Below are 6001 nucleotides of genomic sequence, written 5' to 3'. Positions count from 1 at the left end.
CTGGGAGATATAGTTTCCCATTGGTCACTGTGAGTGGTGGGGTACCAGGAATCTACAATGATGCCTTGGGGAGAGGAGCAATTCCTAACACAAATCTATTACTTCCCCCCCCCCCCTTACTAAGCAGTTTACAGACACTAATGAATCCGCATGATTTCCCCTGGGAATAGTCAGTAACCCTGGGAGAGAGCTCTGCTCAGTATTTCAGGGCAGCCTGGCTGTTTTCAGTAGTGGAAAGAGCAAGCATAGCCACAGATGGAGGAGAGGAGGAAAGGAGAATCAGATAGAATGCATTCTCCCTCTCACTAGAACAAGGGACAGATTCTCAGCAGGTATGTACCCTCCCGGAGTGTGTAAGAAGATGCTCCCAATTTCTCGTGGTTTCAGGGATCATATAGAAAACTTTTCCTTGGGTTGGGTTAGGTTTCTGTCAGGTCAGCAAGCTGCCCTGCGTTCCCATAAGGCCATATATTCGCTAGGATTGATGCAAGGGAAGCAGCCGGCCGAGGGTTGTGGGTGACCAGCCTGCCAGTGTGCCGGATTGAGTGTAATTAGTAGCTGCATCCCTAGGAAAAAGTGTAGCACTGAGGCAGGCAAGTCACGTCACACACTGACTCCATGCAATGCTTCCAGGAAGATCTAAGATAAGGAGCTAATATACCATGTGTAGAGTGAATATTTTGTTGAGGTTTACAACTTACACAATTTTACTGCAGTCTTACAAATGTTGTGGTTTGGTGAAAAGCCAGCAAAGGTAAAAGGAACACACCAATTAAGGAACACAATGGATGGGTAACTCAAGAGATACTGAGGAGCACAGTCATGGCTGGCTTGATCCAATTTGGGGTTGTGTTGCAGCCAAAAGGCCGGTCCTGCTGCACATGCTGTCCCTTCCACCCGCTCTGGCAAGTGGCAGCCGTGGGCCGAGTCGTGTCCCTAGCCCTGCTCAAATGCTGATTGTCATTGCATTGCTGAGCTGATCTCCTGCTCGTGTGATTGCTGAAGCAAGTAAGGGAAGGGCTAGGAAAGTTTGAAAGGGAGAAGACTAGCCCTTTCAGTTGTGCCAGCTGATGTTGCTGGGCTGCCAGGCAAAACTGCTGGGGTTTGATGGAAAGGGTAATTGGAGTATCGAGCCAGGGAAGGAGCATGCTGCTCCTGATTGCTCCCGAGTAGTTGTTAAGCGAGTGTGTGTGTATAGATGTATGTCTTCAGGCTTTTCTTTTGTAACTCTGTTTCCAATATTATAATCAAATATTTATTTTCAAATGTCTGGTAACATCACCTCTGACTGGCCTGGCAGGTGCTTGGGACTTGGGAGGCTTTGGGGATACCCCAAAGCAGAGGTGAGCTGGCAGATGTGCCCTGGGGTTTCGTGGATCTGAGGACAAGTTTTAGACCTTGCTGTAATGGTCAGTCTGGAGATGTTACAGGTATCCCTGTCAGGAGCAGGCTGTTTGTCAGGTGACAATCACTCAAGTGATGTATAGCTTCCAGTCATGCTCATCACACCATATGGAAGCAAGGTGGAGAGACTGGGCAGTGAGCAGGTCCCAAGCGACCTCACCCTCCTTCAAGGGCAGTCCCCAGCACAGGCACTAATGTGCTTGAGGTCAGAGCCGGCAGGGCTGTCCTCTCAGTCATGACCCTTCCAGATTTTCCAGCAGACATGTAATCTCTCTTCCCTGGAGATCACCCTGCTCTCCAGAGTCTTCTAAACTGAATCCCTGTAGTACAGGGACTAGTTGCCTGCAGCCCCTACAACAAGCGTAGGGAGCATGCCTAAAGCAGAAGAAAGCGACCCTTGAAAGCAGGGCAGGCAGAGCTAACGAAAAGACAAGGTAAGCAAGGCAAGATGAGAAAGCTGTTGGTTTACTATTAAGCTCTTTTGAAAACATACAAGTATCACAGAGTGCAAGCACCACTGTCAAACAGGTTATTATGAGGGATTTGGGTGGAGAGGGAGTAGGTAGCAGTGCTTCAGCTCTGCAGGTGGCCACAATGTGTAGAGAGGATGCAGGGCCACTGGTGAGACAAACATCCATAGCATTGTGGAGGCAGCATTCCTTAGGAACTGTGTGGCACCTGTGGGGAAGCCCTGAGGAGAATTTGAGAGAAAGCGCTTGTGTGGTCACAGCTGGGGGCAGTGACTATTTTGCTGTCATCTCCTGCTGAAACCAGGAACAATAGACTCAGGAAGGAAAGAGGTAGTGAAGTCAAAGGGGGAGAGTGCAGGACCTGGAAGAAGACTTCCAGCTGGTAGGATAGAAAGGAAACGCAGGGAGGAAGGGACCAGAGGATCTGTAAATACCTGGACCCAGTGAAAGCGCTGAGACTGAAGAGGAGAGATTATGGGCCCCCACACTGAGGGGGAAGAAGTGCTGACCACCAGTACACTGCTTGTGGAGAAAGGAAGTCTCAAGCTGCAGCTGTAATTGCCTTAAGCTGAAAGACTGACAAACCAGGAACCTCTGCAAGCAGGGTTACTGAATCACAAAAAACAGGAGGACATGGCCAGTAAAATGGATGTGCTGAATGCAGCTGAGGTGATTTGGCCTGAAATTTGGTTTGGAAAAGTTCACTGAAGCCATGCTGCTCAGTCAAGATGTTCCAACTTCTCCAGAAACATCTTCTCATATTCATCCTCTTTGATCTTCTAAGAACCTAGGTAGCTTGGTAAACTGTCTCACTCGTTTGCAGCCCCTGAGTTTTCCAGCTCCTTGTAGCCTGGACCTGGGCAGCGGTGCAATGCTTGCTTGCAAGTCTTTTTCTGTTTCTCCTTTTTTTTTTTTTTTTTTTGGTGCAAGGTCCCTCTGAAAGCACTTTGCCTCGTATCACGCAGCCTTGCTCTTCTTGCGTCTTTTGCACAACCTTTCCCACCAGCCTATAGTGGGTATTTTTCCAACCACATTTCCATGGGTCAAGATGGAGTTTGTAGCACTGGCTTTGTCTCGTGTTCAGCCCCATGACTAGTCTGCAGCCAGTCTCTGTGCAGTTACCCTAGAAACAATCACCTACCAGCCTGAGTGTTCAAGCCCATTTTAACTCCAGCACCAGCTTTCTTCACAAGCAGAGGGGAATTTTGCAGCCTGCTGCCCATAAGCATAATGCTAGCAGCTCTAGAAATGCAACTGAGGCAGCCCCGGTTTACGCACAGCCTTTACTTCCATCAGGGAGAACCTGCCTGAAATAGCAGAGCTGAGCTCCACACGGCTGTGGCCTTGGGCTGGATTTGCAAACAGGGCAGGAGCAAAGGGAGTGCAGGACAGTTTGTAACAGCTCTGATGGGTCTCCGTGCAGGATTGCCACATACTTGCACCTGCCTCAGCACTTCCTGCCAAGCAGAAGAGCCACAAGAAAGACACAGGGGATAGGGAAGTGGGATGGAAAGTAAACTGAAGCACCAATGGCCCCAAGCTCCATGCAGGGCTGTGGGAGGGCCACCAAGAGTTAGAAGCTAACTGCAAGTCTCAGCTGCCATCACAGAGCACAGCTGTCCTGTGGGCTCTGCGACCCGGATTTTGCCTACAGGGCAGAAACATCATTACTGGGTTGAGCAAGCTCAGCTGCTGCTTTGGGGAAATGGGTGTGATCTGTCATAAAGAATCTTTAACTTCCTCTTCCTAGAAAATTCATGATCAACAGGAAAGCCAAGCTTTGTGTGATACTTCAGAAATTCTTTTCCAGGAAGATGTCAGAACCAAATTAATTATCTGACATCCACAGATATACAACCTTTCCACAAGGAGTGGCTTTATTAAAAAAATAAAATATGACTAGATAATGTTTTCACTGTGTTGCCCATCAGGCACAGAGACACATCTGTATGTTTTTACAGAAGCCATGGGGGAAGAGTAGGCTTTGCTGGCTGCCTGGAATCCAGGCACAGCAATTAGTTCATGTGTGCCTGTCTCTGTTCACACACAAAACTTTTGGCATGGCATGGATGACAAGTTTCAACTAGAGCCTTTGTGGTTAACAAAACCTCGTTTGCTTCTATGGAAAACTAAGTCTCCAGGCAGAGCTATTAGTTTAATATAAGATCATTAGATGTGTTTGGGGTTTTTTTTCCCCCTCCAGCTGGTTCTTTACTACACAGGCTCTCTTTTACTAATCCATTTGGTTTTGGGTAGCCAGGACTAAGTGCCACACCAAAATTTATGAGGTACAGTCTAGCCAAGCAATTCTTCATTCTCAATGTGTTGTCTCCTGTCCATTACTTCAGTTCTTGGCAGGAATTTCTGATGTGCAAACATTCCTTTAGGGGACTTGTTCACATAAGCTGCAGTATGTCACTATTTCTGGAAACCTTCAAGCAGCCCATTATGATCAGGTGGTCATGTTTTCCTAGGACAAACAAGTCTGTTCAGACTTTGTCCTGTGGAATTTCAGGTTGTTTGTACTGTAATGAGAGGTCCTGTCCACTGGACATTTCTGTCCTCATAGCAGGTTCTGGCCACACTGAACTCCATCCCTAATTATAGCCTGACTAGAACTCAGAAGAGGAATTGAAGTCAAGCCTCTACGTTATCCTTTGTAACTCCCTTCTAGAATTTTTTGACCTTACATGAAAGGCTAGCATTAGTGTTTGAAAATATCCAGGCTAACAAGGTAAATTTCAGTATTCATTAGAGCACATCTCAGGTCATTTTATCGACTGTTTTTGTCTCTGTTATCTCACAAGCCTGGCAGGCATGCTCTCTTCACATTCATGTGTGTTAGGACAAAGCAGCAACAAATCATTCAGTTGTGGGTCAGCAAGCGGAACACTTGCAATTACTGTACAACACTGATAACGCTCTACCTGGGACATAGTACTGAAAGCAGAGACTACATCTTTAAATAAATCCAAGTGCTTATACACCCACACCTCTAATTACATGGCATAAGCTCAGAGGTTTCTTCAAATATTGGACCTAGAATAATAGGTAAATTCATAGCTAAATCCAGGCGTTTTTAATGTCTGCTGCTTAGATCTTTAATTGCCTTTTAGGAATACTTTATCTTTTCTTGAGAAATGACATTACTGATTCAGAACAAAATGCTTTAGTCTTGTTCTTTTGGTTTGCACCCCTCTCCCCCCATTCATGAAGTACAGTTCTAGGGATACTTTGAGCAAGACCTTTCAACAGCTGATGCATTTCTGTGGTCTCACAAAAGCGCTAAATAGCATTAGTCTCAGATCTCTTTGTCCATGGCAGACTACATTTCAAGGCATCCAGTGTGCTGTAAAAGGTTAGTTTCTGCTCTGTCTGGCAGGCAGGCAACAAGATGTTTGTGATACTTTAATCTCTTGTAAGTTAACAGTGTTTGAATCTGTCCATCCTCACTTTTCAGTCTACACTTGTTAAACATCCATTTTGGTTCACTAGCTGATGCTAACATTCTGTGGTCATTTAATCCCAAATGCTCACCTATGACTTCAGACTTCCTTATCTGTATCACCCCTTTTCCCAACAGCTCTGAGGCAGTTCGCCCCGGTGTGACTGGTGGAGGCTTGACTGAGTTTTGCGAGTCTGACTTAACCAAGTTCCTCACATGTGCTAACCCAGAATAAGAATTTCACTACAGAAGGCTACTACAAACTCACAATGCATCTCACTACATCTGCTTGAAACTGTTGTTAAGTAAACTGTTTTTAAACTATTGTTTTTCTTTGTTTTTCCAAAAATGGTAGCTTTTCCTTTTTTTGTTCCCTCAAGCTCTTGGGCTTATCCTATACAGAACATGTTCATCAGTCCTCATGTTTGAATATGCAGAGCACTTTGTCTCAGCAGCCTCAGAAGCTTTCAAGAGCAGAAAGGCCAGATAAAGAGGTTTGATAGGTCCTCCCTGCTGAATGGCAATTAACAACTGGGCATAAGTACACCTGCAGCAATTCAGGACCAGAAGGACAGTTATCCCTCTATAGCTAATGTTGTGCTAGCCAGCAGGTAGCTTCCACACTCTGCTACCCTTCATCACAGTGTAAGGGTCTTTGGCAAAGCAGGGAGTGCACTTCATG

The sequence above is a fragment of the Gymnogyps californianus genome, chromosome 5 (assembly GCF_018139145.2).
Source record: "Gymnogyps californianus isolate 813 chromosome 5, ASM1813914v2, whole genome shotgun sequence".
Lineage (NCBI taxonomy): Eukaryota > Metazoa > Chordata > Aves > Accipitriformes > Cathartidae > Gymnogyps > Gymnogyps californianus.
The sequence above is the reverse complement of the archived record's forward strand: the minus strand, read 5'-3'. Positions refer to the sequence as shown.